The sequence below is a fragment of the Bos grunniens genome, chromosome 8 (assembly GCF_055505025.1).
Source record: "Bos grunniens cultivar Pamir isolate PY7600 chromosome 8, Bosgru_T2T1.0, whole genome shotgun sequence".
Taxonomy (NCBI): Eukaryota; Metazoa; Chordata; class Mammalia; order Artiodactyla; family Bovidae; genus Bos; species Bos grunniens.
Genome location: NC_141172.1, coordinates 60,081,459 through 60,101,532, shown reverse-complemented (window position 1 = coordinate 60,101,532; position 20,074 = coordinate 60,081,459). Strand labels below are relative to the sequence as shown.

Below are 20,074 nucleotides of genomic sequence, written 5' to 3'. Positions count from 1 at the left end.
CCACAAACCAGGAGGAACACCAGGGCAAGGACAGGGTAGGATCCAAGCCTTTTGTAAGACTTCAGGACCCAGCCAGCGGGGACACTCAATAAACATCTTCCCCATGAGTGAGGGAACCCCTGCAAGGGTGGACACCATCCCCATTTTTCAAACTGAGGGTCAGTAGGGGCGGTGACCTGCTTGGGCCACCAGCAGACTCCAAGCAGAGCACTGACCAACCTGGGCCTCTTGCTGCCCAGACTCAGGTTCCCTCCATTGGACAATCTGGCTTGAAGCCCCCCAGCAGCTGTACCAAGTCCTGTGTGTGTGTGTGTGAGTCACTCAGTCATGTCTGACTCTTTGCAACCCCATGGACCGTAGCCCACCAGGCTCCTCTGTCTATAGCATTCTCCAGGCAAGAATACTGGAGTGGGTTTCCATTCCCTTCTCCAGGGGATCTTTCCAACCCAGGGATCGAACCCGGGTCTCCTGCATTGCAGGTGGATTCTTTATCATCTGAACCACCAGGGAAGCCTGCAAAGTCCTACACGTGGACCCAAAAGCGGGCACCATCCCTCAGATGCTGCGAGCCCGCTGACTTGCAAACACCTGTACGTGCTTGGGTGGAGATGAGCAGGGGAATGACCACAGATTTGCAGGGCTCCCTGTGGCAGGAGCAGGTTATTTCTGCTGGGGATTTCTACCAGAGCCGTTTCTGTAATCTTTCTCAGGGCATGGCTGGGGTTTAGTAATGAGCTGTAACAGCCCGAATACTTGGTTCTGTGAGCTGAGAACTGTTCATTCTTACATGAGGAGGGCTCCTCTTTCCTTGATGACTGAATTCAGTTGTGGCAAGGGGTGGGGGAGGGTTGGGAGGCAGGGATCCAGGACCAGAAGAGCAGCAGTGCTCACACAGGGCTGGAGCCGGGCACCACCTTTATACAGATGGAGCCGTGGAGGCCCAGGGCAGCTGCACGGTTGGCGGCAGCAAAACTTGGGTGTGGCAGGGCTGAGCGTGGGGTTCCCCAGAAGCAAGCTCTTGGCTGAGGATTCCAATGCAAGTGATTTATCCAGGAAGTATTCCCAGAATGAGCCTGGAAAGGACTGGGATCCAGGAGGGGTGGAGGTGGGGAGGAGGGAGAAGACCAGTTCAGTTCAATTCAGTCACTCAGTCGCGTCAGACTCTTTGTGACCCCATGGATTGCAGCATGCCAGGCTTCCCTGTCCATCATACGTGGTGCCATTTCTGGTCTCCCCCAGCAGAAGGTAACTTCAGTCTGATCCCAGCGGGCCCTGGAGTGTAAGTTACATGTCAGGGTTCTCAAAAGCCCAGGCAAGGGAGCTGGGCTTCCATGTTCCCTGCAACCATCAGTTTGCACCATCCAAGGAGACCTGAGTACAGCTTCCTGGAGGAGGAGGTGTGGCCTTGCCCTGTGATGTGGAACAGGATGTGTAGGTTCTGGCCCAGGCAGGTCACTGTCACCTACTGACCCTCAGTATTCCCATTTGAAAAATGGGGGTGGTGTCCACCCTTGCAGGGGTTCCCTCACTGAGAAGATGTTTATTGAGTGTCCCCCCAGCTGGGTCTTGAGGTCTCACAAAAAGCTTGGATCCTACCCTGTCCTTGCCCAGGTGTTCCTCCTGCTGAGGAAAAGGGCTTGAGGGGGATGCCAGAGAGGAGCTCAGGCATACTGCCGGAAGGCCAGGGTGGCCATGGTTAGGACAAGCCAAGGAAGAGTGTTTAATATATCCCTGGTGGCTCAGACAGTAAAGAATCTACCTGCAATGTGGGAGACCTGGGTTCCGTCCCTGGGTTGGGACGAATCCCTGGGGAAGGGAATGGCTACCCACTCCAGTATTCTTGCCTGGAGAAGCCCATGGACAGAGGAGCCTGGTGGGCTACAGTCCACGGGGTTGCAAAGAGTCAAACACGACTAAGCGACTAAAGCACAAGAAAGAGTGTGGAGCTGGAGGGACGGCGCATCTCCCTGCCGGCTGCAGGTGAAGTACACTCAGCTATTTCAGCAGAAGTCCCATGAACCACCTCCGGAAATCCCTCTCTCATTTGCCACTGTTTGTGGCCAAAACCCTGAACTGTGACGAGGAGGGACAAATAGCTTAGGGGAGAGGTAGAACTGTCTTATTCAGCCAAAAATGTTCAGAAATGAGTCACTGGCCTTGATCTAGGCCCCAAGAGGCTCTGCCAACAAGAGCTCCAGGCCCCAGGTGAGGTGGACATCAGGCCTGGGCCCAGAGGGCAGAGAAATGTTGATGAGGGGCAGCCCAGGGAGGGCGGTGTGTTATTAGTGGGAACTCCCATCTCTTTACATGACCCCACTTCCCTTCTCTCCATCCCCCTCAAGCCAGTCTCCTGGAGTTGCCAGCTGCTGCTGCTGCTGCTAAGTTGCTTCAGTCATGTCCAATTCTGTGCGACCCCAGAGACAGCAGACCATGAGGCCCACCCCGCCCCCCCTCCACGTCCCTGGGATTCTCCAGGCAAAAACACTGGAGTGGGCTGCCATTTCCTTCTCCAATGCAGAAAAGTGAAAAGTGAAAGTGAAGTCACTCAGTCGTGTCCGACTCTTTGCGACCCTATGGACTGCAGCCTACCAGGCTCCTCCATCCATGGGATTTTCCAGGCAAGAGTACTGGAGTAGGGTACCATTGCCTTCTCCGGGAGTTGCCAGAGGTTCCCTCTAAAAAGCAAATCTGGTCCTGTCTCCTCCCTGCCTGCCACCTTCCCTGGCTTCCCACTGCCCTTAGGAGAAAGCCCAAAGCCCAGTGTTCTCCCAGGAATCTTCCCGTGAGAACGATGCATAGCCTGCAGGGACTGACAGCAGCAAACTTCAGGCAGAGATCGGGAGTTTCAGCATCTTCCTGGAGCCCACAGGCCAGGGCAGCGCTGGCAGCAGCCTGGCTCTCCAGGAAGAAGGAAGAGCTGCCCCGGGACCCGCTCCCCAGGCCTCCCTTCTCGACTTTGCCTCAGTAATTAATTTATGGAAAGCATCTAAATTGGGAGTCAACACAGTCCTGCAAATCTCATCTAATCCCTGCCTCCAATGGAGGGAGCAGCACCTTGGGGGTGGAGCTTTTCTTACAGTGATTACATTTGGTTTTTTTCTGGGAAAAAGCATGAAAATGAAGCATTTAAGGTCTAATTTCCCCAATAACTTTTGGAAGGAGGAGGCTTCCAGGTGGTTTTTGGCGAGGTCTCAGGGAGCCTTTCAGTCCTGCAGCCCCAGGAGGGCTTTGGGGGAGAGGGGATAGACTCTAGTTCATCAAAAGTTCCTCTTGGCTCCACCTTTAAGCACAGCCAGAATCCGCCTTCTTCTCTTCCTCTGCTGCCTCCACCCCACCTAAGCCATGGTCACCTCTGCAGTGGTCCCCTGGCCATCTCCCTATTTCCACCTCACCCTGCTCCAGTCTCTGCTCACAGGCAACCAGGGCCAAGCCATGGCTCCTCAGAAGCTCTCCAAGGGCTCCCTGCTACCCTTGCGGGGAACTCAGGAATACTGTCAGTCCCATTAAGGGCCACACGATGCCCTCCATCCTCATTCTCTCCCTTCTCCTGCCTCCCTGGAATCCCTTGATGATGCACACTCTGCCTGCCAGCACTCCTGCAGGCTGTTTCCCCTGCATGGAATGTTCTTCCTACTGATCTTATTCAAAAATTGTCTCTTTGCAGCTTCCCTGATCACACCCATGCCCCATTCATTCTCTATTCTCCTCACTCTTTACCACTCACCACCAACCCGAAATAGCCTTATTTTTTTCCTTATTGTCTAGCTTCCCTCTATTCTTCATCAGAATGTCAGCTCTAAGAGCAAGGGATTTGTTTTAATAATAAAGATTTTGTATTTAGAATTAGCCAGCTGGACTCAGTTTAGATGATCCCAATTCTGTTGGCAATGTCCGAAGCATCAGTCAGGAGCCAGTAGAACATTCGCCTTCTTCTCTCCATCAGGCCTGATCGGGGTGTTGGCCTCGGCCACGTCAGTATCACAGAGCTTCTTCCCAGCCTGTTTAATCTGATGCTTATTGGCCTTGACCTCCACGGTGAACACAGTGTGCTGTTGTCTGTTTTCTTCATGGCTGACCCTGTGGTCGGGGGAAACTTGGTGATGGCAGTGTGGTCAAGCTTGTTTCTCCTGGCGGCTCCTCTGAGAATATTTGGGCTGCCTCCTGAGCCACAGTGTTTTGGGCCAGCGGAAGGTGGGTGACTTCCGGATCTTCTTCCTGTGGCTGTGGACACCTTTCAACATCGCTTTCTCAGTCTTCAAGGGCTTTCCTTTGCCTTTGGCTTTGGGAGGGGCAGGGGCTTCCTCTTCACCTTCAGCACCAATTTCCTGAAAAGGAGCAAGGGATTTGTTTTGCTCACTGACATATCTCCAGTACGGACCGCAGTGCCTGGCACATGATACTCAATAAATACTAACCAAATGGATGAATGAACTGCATTGTGACACAGCGGGTGGCAGAGATCCTGAAATGTTGGGGGGCTGTCCTCTCTGGGTGGGTGGAATCAGTCTGAGCTTACCTCCTACAGGCAGTCTTCCGTCTAGGTTCTAAATGGAAGTCCTGGCTACAGGGGGCAGCTCTGATCACTCAGTAGGACTGATTTTTCCTTTGGTGCAAACACCACCTCTTCCAGGGAGCCCTCTGAGAACCCTTCCCAACCCTCAGGGAAAGTTTGTCCTACCTCCTCCTGGCCTGACACTTTCTCTCTTGTGGTCTCTTTGGGGTGTTGGTGTCAGGCTGAGGTCCCTGGCGGGCACCTGAGTCATATCCAGAGAACACCTGGAGGGCCCGCTTCAGTTCACGCTTTACAGGGCCTCTCATGAGGCCAAAGTCACACCTTCTCCTCACTCAGGCCTCACAACAACCCTCTGAGGCAGACATTCTCATCCCCATTTTACAGAGGAGGAAACTGCGGTTAGAGGCCACAGACATGACTTACCCAAGTCCCACAGCTGTGTCACAAGGTGGAGTGTAGCCGGGCTCCCTGGCCCCAAGGCCAGCTCCACGACCTTCAGCATGGTGCTCAAAAAGTGTTTGGGGAATGACAAGCCTGAGTTCTGGGGCTCCTGAGCGAGTGATGAAGATGCTGTAAACACAGCATGCGCCAACCCACTGCTGGTCTGGTCTGTGTGGCCCATCCTTGCTCAGCTGAGCATTGAGATGGAGACTCTCCTGGTGTTCTGTGCAGGTAAAGAAAAGACAGTGATTCTCTTTTCCAGGGCCCCATAGCGGGCAGGGGCATATAAAGAGGTTGTACCATGCCCAGTGCCTATCCCTGGTCCTTAGCCTCACCCTGGTGGCAAAGACAAGGCCCAGAAGAGTTGAGCAATGAGCCAAAAATTAGGGACAGAATTGGGAGCAATGACCCTTGACATCAGTTCTATCTTGCTGTCTGAGTCTACCTGCTATGTCTGTAATGGCCATATCCCTAGGACCCAGACCTCGGTTTCCTCTTTTGTAAAGGGGGAACACTGTACCTATTTAATAGTATCAAAGATTAAATGAGGTAACACAGGCAAGAGCCTGGCACAGTGCCCAGCAGAAAGTAAATTCTTAGTAATCGGAGCATATAGTTATCAGCTGGTTCCAACGCCTATGCTGCGTTGTCTCCTCCTTCCCTGCCTTACGGGTGGCTCTTACAGGCTTGCAGCTGCAAACTTGGTAGTAGTTAGAAGACCCATTTCTTTAGGGGAAAGAATAACAATTAAAATACTAGTGCCCCGTGGTGGAAATGGTGTGACAAAACGAGCACAGCGTGGCAGTGTCTTGTGAGTATCTTAAATCTGCAAGGTAAGTATTTTATGAATGTTACATATTAATAAAGTCTCATTTTGTCTGAATTCTCCCACCTTTTAAAATGTATGTCAAGAAACAAGCAACTTCGAAGCTGTGCAGTTAAGTGAGCTGCCAACTGGATTTACAATATTGCCACGTAGGGCATTTTTTAAAATAGGTAAACAAATATAAACATCTTCTCTCACCTTTTGTCAGGATTAGTCTTGAATTCGGTGAATTTTGAATTACGCCCCAGCAGGACTAGACCCCTCCTGGAGTAAGGTGCAGTGGTCCTACATACCACAAGGGCCAACCATTTGGAAGTAGCACTTTGATAGAACCCATAAAAAATGCAAGCCATTCTTGAGCCCTGGAGCTCAACATAAGAGCCATTTACATAGGCTGACCACTTACTGACTCTGAAATTTATCCTAGTGAAGTAATTCCAAAAGAGCAAAGCAAAATGCAAGCACACGAAGATGTTAATTGTAGTGCTGCTTACAGTTGAGGAAAATGGTAAACAATCTACAACAAGAGGGGAGTGATTCTGTAAATTATGCTGGGGCCCTGGATGGTTCTTTGACCAATAAAAGTTATCATTTTGAAGATCATGTGGGACTTCCCTGGTGGTCCAGTGGTTAAGACTCTGCGCTTCCACTGCAAGGGGCACAGGTTTGATCCCTGGTTAGGGAACTAAGATCCCCCATGCCTCTCTGTGTGGCCAGAAAGTTGAAAAGAAGAAGATTGTTTAACAACATAGATGATGTTTACATTCAAGTGTTTCATATCGAAGGAGAAAATGCAAAGCTGCCTTGGGACTCTGGTCTCTGATACTGTCAGGACAATTTTCCTTCCTTGCTGTCTGGTCCTCCCAACAGCCCTCTGAGGTAGACAGAACAGGTCATTAGTTATTCTCTCATAATCCAGGCGAGGAAAGAGAGACCACAGGGACTCAGATTCTGACCTGGGGCAGCTCCGGACACAGAACCCAGCACTGCCTCAGAGGAGCGCGCCCCTGCCTGGGGGCCCAGCAGCAAGCCCCCAGCTCCCAAGTGAGGACAGCGTCAGTCAAACCCCAGTTCCCTCCCGTTTCATCCAGGAGGGGTGTCCCCAGGCAACTGTTTCTTCCTCCTCGGGCTGGGATTTCCCCTCTTGGGCAGTTTGGAAGAACCCCAGTGCCACGCCCCATCTTGCTCTGAGCTGGTCTTATAGGCACATTTGACCCATGAGATCATGTGGAAAAACCCTTAGAAACTTTATACATACTGCAGGTGCAATTGTTCCTATTATTTAAAACAAGTTGTAATGCGAAATTTTTCCATCATGCAAACATTGCTGGTAATAACATAACAAATGCTCCCCCTCCATGGCCACCTTAGGAAATACAACCTTAGGGGGACACTTGGAGGCTCCTGGGTGCCCTGATCCTCATACTGCCCTCTATCTCTGTCACACAGGTAACCCAAACCACAAAGGGGTGTTGATCTGTAGTGTTAAGTAGTATTGTTTTGCACGCCTTTAAACTTTCAATATGTGGCTTCATGCTGTCTTGCATTCATTCAGCAAATTCACTCAGCAAATATTTATTGGGTGCTTACTGTATATGAGGTACGCTTTCAAATCGTTGGGAACATGAGTGAACAAAACAGACAAGATCTCTACTCTTGTGTACATTCCCATGGGGTGAGCCAAACAATAAGCAAAATGTACGAATTATAGATAAATTATATGTTAGAATGTGAGAGTTGCAAAGGAGAAAAATAAAGTCAGATGGGTGGGTGGCAGGGGGGTGGAATGCTGCAATTTTAAGTAGGATCATATCATTCTATTTCCTGTTTATTTACTCCATATTATTTTCTTCTTTTTTATGAATGCACCATCTTTATTCTTTTTCTTGGCAATGAACATTTAAGTTTGTTTTTTTGTCATTATAAACAGTACTACCATAAGCATTCTTATAAATGTCTCTTTGGATACACTCAGAAGAGATTTGGTGGGGGGCATATATCCTAGTATAAATTTGCTGAGCCTAGGGCATCTTTGACTTAACTTAGATGGTACCAGTGACTTCCACAAGCAGCGTATGAGGGGTCCAGTTACTCTACCTCTTCTCCAACACTTGATGGTATCAGAGTTTAAAAAAACACCTGCCAATCTGACAAGTATAAAATACCATCTTTGTTTAAACTGAATTTCCCAGATAACATATTTTCATAAATTTATTCATTATCTGTGTTTTCTTCTTTAATGACTAGGAATTTCATTGACTTTTGTCTGTTGATTTTATGCCCAGTAATCTTACAACTAATAATTGGTCTGTAGACTTCTTTGGGTTTTCTAAATAATCATATCATCTGCAAATACTGACAGTTTCTCTGTCTTTTCAAACGTATGCCATTCATTTATTTTCTTCTTTATTAATTTATTTATAAACTTCTACTAAATGTAATTATTTAAGAAAGACAAATTTGTAAGTACAAGGCTGAACAAAAATGTTAGAGTGGGCATTCTTATCTTTTCCTGATTTTAAACGAAATGTTTCTATTTTTTACACAAGTAATATTTCTTTTGGATGTTTTTCTAGATATCCTTTATCAGTTTAAGGAACTTCCCTTTTATTTCCAATTTGCTTAAAAGTTTATCATTGGTCAGTATATACTTGTATCAAATACCTTCTTCTGTGTCTACTTAGATAATATGCTTTTCCTTCTTTAATCTATTAATGTAGTAAATTACCTTTATAGATTTTCTAATATTAAGCTACCTTTGTATTCTTGGAACAAACTCAACTTGGTTATTTTACATTATCTTTTTTATATACATTTTGATAATGTTACTTAGGATTATTATATCTAAATGTATGAGTGAAATAGATCTGTAATTTGCTTTTTTTATGCTATACTTGTTTACTTTTTGTATTACGATTACACCGGCCTCAAAAAATTAATTTGGGAATATTCATTATTTTTATATTCCCTAGAAGAATTCATGTAAGATTGGGATTGTCTATTTTTGAAATGTTTGTATAATTCACCTATAAGACCATCTGGGCCTTGAATTTTCTTTATGGGAATATTTTTCAATTATTCCTTCAAATTCTCTAATTGTTTAAAGGCTATTCATAATATCTATTTTTTTTTTCAGTTTTGGTAGGAATTTATTTCTACTAAGACTTCAAATTTGTTGACATAAAGTTGTTGATAGCATTCTCTTACTGCATTTTTTCTCAGTTATCTTTTATTGCAAATACAGCCACATGAAAAGATAAAATCTCCAAATATTTGTCTATCTTTATCTTATTATCTTTTAAGCCTGTTTTAACTATAGTTATGTTACTCTTTTCATATATAATATCATTTATTTGTATATTTTCTTTTTTTTTCTTTGATCAATCTTCCCAGAGATTTTTGTCTTTTCAAAGAATCAACTCTTAGTTTCATTGGTCTTTACCTTCCATTTTTTAAATTCTGTTTCATTGATTTCCATTTTGTTTTTTTAAAATCTCTTTCCTTATGTTGTTTTGGGGTTTACTGTAATTTTTTCAAACTCCTTATATTTGACACTAAGGTCATTAATTTGCCCTGAGGGTATTTGCCCGCCAGCTGAACTGAGCTAAGCAACAGCTGTTTTGAGAGGACTTCGGGAGGAGGGAGTCAGATGTGGAGAGCCAGGTCCCAGGGCGGGGCTGGGGAGGAGCCTAATCAAGACTCTCCACCGGGAAGAAGGACTCCCTCCATACCTAACCTGGGTACAATATTGCTTTCTCTCCAAACTATTAATATAGCAAATTGACTAAAACAGAACAAACCCACAAAGAGGAGGATAATAGAGGAGTCATCAGCAACAGCATTTTGGTAGTTGGCAAGTAGATGGACTTAAACAGGTCCAAGAAAGCCGTATCCCAGAGATGAAGAAGCATCTTCATCAAAAGAAGCCTGATTTATACCACAGAACCATGAAGAGGTCTCAAACCAGGCTCATCAATTATCTCAGGATTGGGGTTAATATGGGGTGATGTGGACAGAGAAAAGATCAGAGAAAAAGAAGGTATATACAGAGGACTACGACTCAGAATGGCAATGGATTTTTAAAAAACTGCATCAGGGGAAGCCAGAACACAATGGAGTAACAAGTTCAAAATTCTGAAAGAGAGTTTGTGGTTAAATTGATGATAAAAATGAGCAAGCTGAGCCAATGATTAAAACAAGTCAGTTATTACTCCAGGGAAAACAAAATGCTATGCAGAAAAAGAAAATAACAACATTTTTACGCAGCTCATTTGACAACAGATTTACAGCCAGAAAGGGCTTCTCGGGTGGTGCAGTGGTAAAGAACCTGCCTGCTAATACAGGAGGTCCAAGAGAGGCGGGTTCGATCTCTGAGTCGGGAAGATCCCGTGGAGTAGGAAATGGCAAGCTGCTCCAATATTCTTGCTTAGAAAATTCCATGGACAGAGGAGCTGGATGGGCTACAGTCCACGGGGTGGCAAAGAGTTGGACATGACTGAGAGATTGAGCACACACACATTACAGTAGGAATAAGGAATAATGAATATTGGTCTAATCAGAGTGACAACTATACTGGGAGGCTGATGACCGGGAGGTATATGTGGGTGTGCGGGTGGCTGAGGATAGGTATGTGTTTTGTAGCCGTTGTATTTAGCGGCAGGGGTTGATGAGAAAGTTAAATCTTCTCTTCTTGATGAGAAATCATTAGATAATGCCCAAACCTGAAAATTCAAGAAGTAGCCATATAAGCATGTTCTTTGTGGAAAATATGGTAAATATCAGAAAGATTGAAATCTGTATCTCTACAACTGAGAAAGAGGGGTAGGGTGGTGATAGGGTAAGGGGTTGAGGGAAAGGGGCTTCAGGGAATTGCCTATTTTCATAAGAAACCATGTAGAATTTTTCAACTTTCAAAATTATATGCATGTTTAACTTTGATAAAAATAAAAACTAAATTTTAAAATTTCCAAAAGTGGGACGGCTGGGTTAACAGGTATGCATATTTTTAAGATCTTACTCACAGAGCTACATAGTGCACCCATTTTACGCTCTTCCAGAAGTGAATCAGTCTCTAATTTCTAGTCCTTGCCAGTACCATTATCGATTTTCAGATCTCTGCCAGTTTGATTAAAAAAAAAAAAAAAGATATCCTATTGTGGTTTTCATTTGCATTTCTTTGACTTCCAAATAGTTTTACATAGTTAACATATTTAACCATTTTTAGTTATTTTTTGATTCATTTCCTGTTACAGTTTTGTCCATTTTTATCTTCGAGTCTTCATGTTTTTCACCATTGGTTTATAAGGGTTTTTAAAATAGTAAGCCTACTAATTCTTGATCTATCACACGTTACAAATATTTCTACCCACCATGGGTCCTTCTGCTTATAATTTTTTTTTTTTTTTTTGGCCACAGGGGGCTCAGACAGTAAAGAGTCTACCTGAAATGAAGTAGATTCAGGTTCAACCCCTGGGTAGGGAAGATACCCTGAAGACTGGCATGGCAACCCACTCCAGTATTCTAGCCTGGAGAATTCCATAGCAGGGGGTTACAAAGAGTCAGGCACGACTAAGTGACTAACACACTGACTTTCACGTGAGATCTTAGTTCCCCCGACCCCAGGATACTGAACCAGAGCCCCTTGCATTGGAAGCATGGAGTCTTAACCACTGCACTGCCATGGAAGTCCTTAATTTTCTTTTTTTGATGTGAGGGATTTTTAATTTTTATGTAGTTCAGTCTGTCTTTTATGCTTTTTGCCTTGGGATCATGCCTGGAAAACCCTTGCTCGTTTATGGGTTTTTACAGCGGTATTTCACCGAGTCAAAGTTTTCACATTTTAAATCTCTGGAATTGGGATGTGTTTATAATCACCAGTGCTCAGGTGGCAGTCATTGCCTGCCTGCCCCACATCAAAATGTGCAGAAAGTGACCTAGAAGTGGAGCAGACTTAAGGGAATGCTGCATTACCACCTGTCTCCTTTTCTCCAGAGTTCTAGCCTGCAGATGGTGGGTGGAAATGACACAGGGGCTTTCCTGCTTGGCCTGTAAAACCTTCCATACCACCCTCTCCTCTCTCTCTCTCTGCTGCTGGAAGATCTAGCAGTGGTTCTCAGTGATAGTAGAACCAGAGGCAGAGGAGTTTAGGTCCATGAAAAGCCTAATGGGAGATGCTTGCTGACCAGGGGTCCTCATTGTTATTTGTGTGAATAAGAAATAAACTGTTACTGTGTTAAGCTCTTGAGATTTGGGGTTTTGTTTGTTATAGCTGCTAACACTGCTGATACCCAACTGATAATCTTGTCTTATTTCTGACTCAAATGTGAATCCCTCTAGATTAGAGTTGAGTGTTTTATCACTGAGTATGATGTTGGCTCCTGATTTTAGATAAATGTACTTTATCTGATGCTTTTAAAAAAATATATCAGGTCTTGGTATTGGAGTTACTCTAAGTATATAAAATTAATTGGAAAATTTTAAACATTCTTAAACTCTGGAAAAAGTTAAATAGCATAGGAGTTAATTATTATGTGAAACTTTGACAAGATTCATCCTGAGAACTGCCTATAGCAAGAGTAGAACTTGAATATGCTTTACTTTTTTTTTCTTTTTCAAAATAACTTTTTAAAATTATTTTTTAAAAGCAGTTTTAGATTTACAACAAAATTGGGAGGAAGGTATAGAGATTTCCCACATACCCCCTGGCCCTACACATCCATTAGCAACATCTCCACTCTAGTATGGTACAGTTTTAACCAAGTATGAACCTATATTAACATATTCTTATCACCCAAAGTCTATAGTTAACCTTAGGGTTCATCTAAGTATTATACATTACATGGGTTTGGACAAATATACAATGATATTTATCCATCATTATAATAACATACATCCTAAAAATGCTCAGTGTCCCACCTACTTGTCTTTCTGTCACTCCCTCCCACCAACCACTGAAAACCACTGATCTTTTTACTGTCACCATAGCTCTGCCTTTCCTAGAATGTCTTATAGTTGGGATCATATAGTATATAGACTTTTCAGATTGGCTTCTTTACCCTAGTAATACTTATTTAAGATTCTTGATTCTTTCATGTTCTTGACACTGTAAAATTCTTAGTAGTGAACACAGGCAAAACATCCTCTGACATAAACCACACCAATATTTTCTTAGGTCAGTCTCTGTCTTCTGCATTTAAGATCTATTACCTTTCACCAGACAGAACCACTCAAGGGGTTTTTTACCCAGTTGCTTCCACCATCTACCTGTTTTTCAAAGTCCTGCTAAAATGCAGCTCCTCCAAGGAAACTTCCAGCTTCCTAAGTCAGAATCAGTTTTGCCCTAGACTTCCCTGGTGGTTCAGTGGTTAGGAATCTGCCTGCCAATGCAGGGGACACAGGTTTGATCCCTGGTCTGGGAAAATTCCACATGCCTCAGGGCAACTAAACCCATTCCCAGCACAGTTACTGAAGCCTGTGTGCCATAGCTATTAAGCCTGCATGCCCTGGAGCCCATGCTGTGCTACAAAAGAGGCCACAACGAAACTAGAGTAGCCTCTGCTTGCTGTAACTAGAGAAAGCCCACGCACAGCAACAAAGACTCAAGCAGCCAACAATAAAAAAAGAACTGGTTTCCTCTCTCTGACCGTGTACACTCTTTCTGTAGCAGGTGGTTTGCACCTCTCCACACTGCATTTAAATGCCAGTAGAGGCAGCACAAGGTAGTAGAATGCAGACAGAGCTGGGCTGGAGTCTGAGCCTTACCACTTCCTAGCTGGGACCTTGGGACCCCTTACCCCCATTTAACCTCTCTGAGCATCAGTACTCTCATCTGTAAAATGGGATAATGATCATACCTGGGAGATCATACCTCCTTGATCCCAGGTGCTTATTATCCTATTTGATATGTGAATGTGTCCCCTGCCAGCTCCCAAGGGCAGACTCTAGAGTGAGGGTCTTGGAAATCCTAAGAAACATTGACTTGAAATCCCGAGAGGAAGCCCTGAGAGGCCACCTGCTAGATTCTGTGCAAAGTCCCCTCCTCTGGAGAAGCCCTAGACTGCTTTCTCACACTCTCATGGGTTGCCTGGCTTGGCCTCCAGCCTGAGGAGTGGAAGAAGGCCAGAACGGGGATAAATAAAAGTTGCTCCTGCTCAAAAAATTAAAAATAGAATCACTATCTGACCCAGCAATCCTACTTCTTGAACATATACCCAAAAGAGTTAAAGCAGATACTTGAGATATTTCTGTTCATAAGCAGTATTCACAATAGCCAAAATATGGAAGCAACCCAAACATCCCTCAGTCAGACTTCCCTGGTGGTCCAGTGGTAAAGAATCCGCCTGCCAATGCAGGAGACGCGGGTTTGATCCCTGGTCTGGGAAGATTCCACATGCCACAGGACAACTGTGCTCTGCCACAAGAGAAGCCATCACAACGAGAAGACCACACACCACAACTGGAGAGTAGCCCCCGCTTGCCGCAACTAGAGAAACCCCATGTGCCGCAATGAAGATCTGGCACAGCCAAAAATAAATTAATTAATAAATTAATTAAAAATATCCCTCAGGGGGTGGATGGATAAACAAAATCTGGTATATATTAATATGTACAATAGAATATTATTTAACTTAAAAGGAAAGGAAATCCTGACAGATACTATTAATATAACATGGATGACCCTTGAGGACATTATTTCAAGTGAAATAAGCCAGTCACAAAAAGGCAAATACTGTATGCTTCCATTTACATGAAGAACCTGGAGTAGTCAGATTCATAGAGAAAGAAAGCAGAGTGGAGGTTGCCAGGGTCTGGGAAGAGGGGGCTGCTGCTGCTGCTGCTAAGTCGCTTCAGTCATGTCCGACTGTGCGACCCCATAGATGGCAGCCCACCAGGCTCCCCCGTCCCTGGGATTCTCCAGGAGAGGGGGCAGTGGGGAGTTATTGTTTAACTGAACAGTTTCAGTTTTGCAAGATGAAAAGAGTTCTGGAGATGGATGGTGGTGACGGTTGTATGACAACATGAATGGTGAATGTGCTTCATGCCACTGAACCACAGTTAAAAATGGTTAAGGTGGTAAATTTTATGTTATGTATCTTTTACTAAAATTTAAACAAATGTTTTGGGGCTCTGTAGTGGCCCAGCCTGGGGATGTGCAAGGCCCCACCTAGAGAACAGTGCCAGGTGGGTGGCACACAGCCCTCACCCCCAATCCTCAGCAGACTTTGCCCACTGCCTTCTCCACAAGGCAGAGGCCAGGCAGGAGATGGGAGCCCATGATGAGCTGAGAATTGGAGAGGATGGAAACCTGGGCTTTTAAAAGTAGATAGAGAATTAAAAATACAATTGAAAATCCCGCTCAGTTATTCCAAGATTAAAAGCATTCTTTAGAAACTGGGCTTTATTAGAGGATATGCTTCCTGCTTCGTGAGGGAGGGAGGGAGCCGGGTCACCCGTGCTCTTCGTAGGGGGCAAGCAGGTGAAATGATTATGAAATATGTCAAATAAATGGTCCTTTTTTTCTCCCCAGGAGATAAGGAAAGGTAATTTGGTCTGTCAGTTGCTCACACAGAAGACGTCATGGTCAACTGCATTAATACTGAATACTTTGTCCAGAGTCACAGAGCTAAAAGAAATTACAGAGTCTTTCTCTTGTGAATTCTGGCATGACTCTCAGCAGACCTTTCCCCACCTGAGTTCACAAAAGAGATGAATAATAAAAGCCAGGGTCTACGGTGGGACCCAGAGCTTGCCAGGCTGTCCCAGGCGAGGTGGTCAGAGCCAGAGCTTCCCTCGCACAACTGTGACCTTATATCCTAGCCATTCCTGGGTCCTGTTTCAGCCCAAATCCCAGCTGTTTCCAATGGATCCCTGTGCTGCCCTGCCTGGGGCTGTTGCTCCTGTTCCTCTCTCTCCTGTGCTGTCGAAGCCCACCCAGCCCTTCTAACTGGATCCCGGCACCTTCCCCTCCTCTGATTGCACCTCACCTCTGTCTGCAGCTGTCATGGGAATTTTGCATTTGCATCTTCTTTCCCTAACACCCCAGACTGGAGACACAGCCAGGCAGCCTCCCTGCCAGTGTCCAGTCTGGGGACTGACACTGACCGTGGAAGGGATGAGTTCCTAAGGTCTCTGCAAGTTTTCTCTTTTATAATCTAACAAAAGGATGTGAATAGTGGTTTGTTTTTTTCTTCTCCTTCTTGGAATTGGTGGTGATGAAAGGGTGCTGTCAAGGCTGGGGTGGGCATTGGGATGCTCTTTAAATCCACTGTCAAGTTGCTGAGTTGTAAGAGGCGGTCTTTACCTCCACCCCTTCCAGGAGGGGCATCAGGGAGCCACACACCGGAACCCTTATCCAGTGTCTGGACAAAGCCTTTTCCTTTCACTGCTTTTGGGGACTTTTTTGGTCTCTGGAACAGTCAGACTTCTTTCAATGCAGTTATATTCCCTCAGGTAATGAGTAGTCCATTATTTTTAGGCTGTTTTACCCAATTAATTTTATTATCAGTTAATTACGTATTAACAGTTTAAGAAACTGAATATTTGTTCAGTTTCTTAAACTAAATCATTATATATGTATGTATTCCTTTTTAAAGATGCACGTCCATTATCTCCTGCAGATGGAGAAGACCGGTCTGGGGCCACCTGGGCCTCTGAAACAGACCTTTCTACAAAGGTGCCTTCCTGGCTGTATGGGCTGGGCTCACAGGGCTGGGAGGGGCCTGGTACGAGAGGCCCACAGCATGTGGCAGAGACCAGGCATCGCAGGTGACAGGGGAAGGTCACTGCCAGACCGCCGCTGCTTGGTGCTATCTGGGGTGAGGCGAGGTGGGTGCAGCCAAGAGCCAAGTGCGTAAGGGTGTGTGAAGATGAAACCAGCACCTGGAGGATTGCGGCTAAAGGAATAAGCCTCCTCTGGTCACTGCTGGGTGGTTTGGTGAAAGCCTCTCGGGTGACAGCATACCTGGTCCCCTGAGACCCAGACTCACCAAGGTGTGTGACCTGGAGCCAGTCGGTAGGCTTAAGGGGTCTCAGCTCCCCAGGTCTGTAGTGGGTACAGCTGTGTTGTGTTCTTCCTATTTTGACATGCTGCGAGCCCGTGGGTCACCGGAAGTCAGCCCAATCTCTGATTCACATAGTGAGGGCAGGCGAAGGCTAAGGCTGCCGTACCAGGTGATAGCCGTTCCAGCTCCAAGACCCAGAATCAGGGGGACATGCAACTTCCTTCCAGTGCCCCCTGTTGATGGAGGTGCCCAGAGACTGTCTACACCAGGAGTCAGCAAACTGAGGTCTATGGGCCAGATCCTGCCAGGTTCCTATTTTTGTATGACTTGAGAGCTAAGAATGACTTTTACATTGTGAAGTAGTTTGGAAAACCCAAAAGAAGAAGAATATTGTGTGACATGGAAATTATATGAAATTACAGTGTCTGTAAATAATGTTTTATTGGGATGCAGCCAGGCTTATTGTAGTGCTTTTATGCTACAACAGGAGGAATGAAAGTCATGACACAGATGACGTGGACTGCTAAGCCTAAAATATTGGCTATCTGGTTCTTTACAGAAAAAAGTCTGTTGATTCCCGATCTACCTGTGGCAACTACAAGGGGAATTTTCTTTACAACAAACTAAATGGGACATTCCAGTTGTTTGTTGTCATGAGATTTGATGACAATTCACTTAATAAGCATCTAAGCACATTCTCAGTTGGGTCACTGAGGAAAAAGAGATAAATCAGATCTAGTCCATACAGGAGAGGTGCCAGTCTGCGGGGAGACAGGTGGGTGTGTGTGTATGTAAATTTCAATATAGAGGGATTAGCTCTCCAGTGTATTTTTTCACAAAACTCCTGGAAGCATTGAGGAGGGCTGACTGCCTGGGGAAATCTAAGAGGGCTTCTGAGAGGGGGTGATGCCTGAGCACCATACTACTTTCAGCTGAGCAGAAAGTATATTATGTTGTATAAGTACAGGATGCCACCTCTGGTTACATAGTGCATACGTGCTCAACTGTACAGGGCAGCTCTGTTGAATGGACCTGGAAGGGCTCTTGGTTACACGTGAGAGGTACCTAACTCACTTGAACCTAGACAATCAAGGAATTCATCGGTTCTTGAACGGAATTCTGGGCAACCAGGCATGGTTTATGTGGGAGCTCAGGCAATCAGAGCCTTGCCTCTCTCTGTCCATCTCTTGGCTCTGCTTGGCTTTCTTCTTTCCAGGAGTTAGGAAAGATGGTGGTGGGCAGCCCAGATACAGAACCTCCCAGCAAAACAAGGCTATCTAAAGGAGGCTCTCTTTTTCCCAAGGATCACACAACAATACCAGAAAAGGATTCTGATTGGCTGTTTGAGTCAGATGCCCATTTCTGAATCAACCACTGTACTGAGGGACACGGTGGAGTGGTCCTTAAGATTATCTGCTTCAGAGAGTCAGGGCTGGAGGGTGAAGCCATCGTAATTGATAGCTTAATGAAGTTGAGGAGGACTGGTTTCCCCAAGGGAACTTGCAAGCAAAACCATATTCCCCTGGTGGTCCAGTGGCTAGGACCCTGAGCTCCCAATGCAGGGGGCCCAGGGTTTGATCCCTGGTCAGGGAACTAGATCCCATCTGCTGCAACTAAGACCCAGCACAGCCAAGTAGATAAATAAAAATAAAATATTAAAAAAAGCAGATCCACCACAAAGAGTCAGAAAGACCTCTTCTGGCAGACTAGGCAGAAAAAGTCTATAAATAGAACATTGCCAGTTCTATCCTGAGGGTCTCCACCGCCTAAAGCCATCATGAGTAGTGACCCTTAAGAAGTACCACTGGAAAATAAATGACCTGTGCAAGTTCGATACACGAAGCAGGGCACCCAAAGCCGGTGCTCGGGGACAACCCAGAGGGATGGGGTGGGAAGGGAGGTGGGACGGGGGTTCAGGATAGGGGCGACACATGTACACCTGTGGCCAATTCAAGTCGATGTATGGCAAAAGCCATCACAATATTGTAAAGTAATTATCCTCCAATTAGAGTAAATTAATTAATTTTAAAAAAGAAGTACCACTGGGCAGCCCTGCCCATTCCAGTCTGTGAGGACTGCTGACCTCTGAATCCAGTTGGGGAAGAAAAAGTAAGCATCCCCCTTCCCACCTCTTCTCTAGGCTGTCAGAGCTCAGAGAATGGTTGGAGTTCACTTATTTGATCTGTGGAGCTCTTTAAAATAACAAGATCACCCACTGATTGGGAGATAGTATTTACCAAAGACATATCTGATAAAGGACTGCTATCCAAAATACACAAAGAACTCTTTTTTGTTGTTGTTTTTGGCTGTACTGCATGTGGGATCTTAGGTGCCCTCAAGGGACCAAATTTGTACCCAATGCAGTGGAAGTGCAGTCTTAACCACTGGACCACCAGGGAAGTCCCACGAAGTACTCTTAAAACTCAACAAGAAAACAAACTACCCAGTTAAAAAATGGGCCAAAGACCTCAATAGACACCTCATCTATTGAAGATAAACAGAAGACTAATAAGCATATTAAGCGATGCTCCACATCATATTCCATCAAGGAAATGCAAGTTAAAACAAGAGTCTTCCCTGGTGGTCCAGTGGTTAAGAATCCACCTCCCAATGCAGGGGACGTGGGCACAATCTCTGGTCAGGGAACTAACATCCCACAGGCCGCAGGGCAACTCCTGAGCCTGCAGGCCTCAACTAGAGACAGGCCTGTACACCATGGTTAAAGATGCCACAACTAAGACCCAATGCAGCCAAAAACAAATAAATATTTAACTAAAAAGCAACAATAATTACAACTACATGCCAATTAGAATGACCAAAATCCCAAACCCTGACAACATCAAATGCTGACGAGGAGGAGGAGCCACAGAAACCCTCCATCATTCCTGGTGGGAATGCATACCCTTCACTTTGGAAGACAGTTTATCCATTTCTTACAAAGCCCAACGTGCTGTTACTATAGGATCCAGCAATCACGCTCCTTGGTATTGACTCAAAGGAACTGAAACTTATGCCCATGTGAAAACCTGCACAGGGATATTTATAATAGCTTTATTCATAACTGCCAAAGCTTAGAAACAACCAAGATGTCCTTGAGTAGGTGAATGAATAAACAGTGGTACTTCCAGGCCATGGGATACTATTCAGAACTAAAACGAAACGAGCTCTAAAGCTATAAATAAGACTAGGAGGAATCTTAAAGGTATGTTACTAAGTGAAAGAAGACAATCTGAAAAAGCTAAATACTGTATGATTCCAACTATAAGACAGTCTGGAAAAGTCAAAATTATGGAA

The 20,074-nt window shown here is 45.2% G+C and overlaps 1 long non-coding RNA gene across 4 annotated transcripts in view; it reads right to left on the bottom strand.

The window, feature by feature from the left end:
• Window positions 1-3,797: 3,797 nt before the first annotated feature.
• LOC147367178 (uncharacterized) overlaps window positions 3,798-20,074 on the bottom strand; it is a 46,262-nt gene continuing 29,985 nt past the window's right edge. For all 4 annotated transcript variants that reach the window (XR_015169902.1, XR_015169901.1, XR_015169900.1 and 1 more), the window contains 2 exons: window positions 4,937-5,177; window positions 3,798-4,325 (listed from right to left, as the gene is read on the bottom strand). This is a non-coding gene — a long non-coding RNA (uncharacterized LOC147367178). The remainder of the gene's footprint in view (window positions 4,326-4,936; window positions 5,178-20,074) is intronic.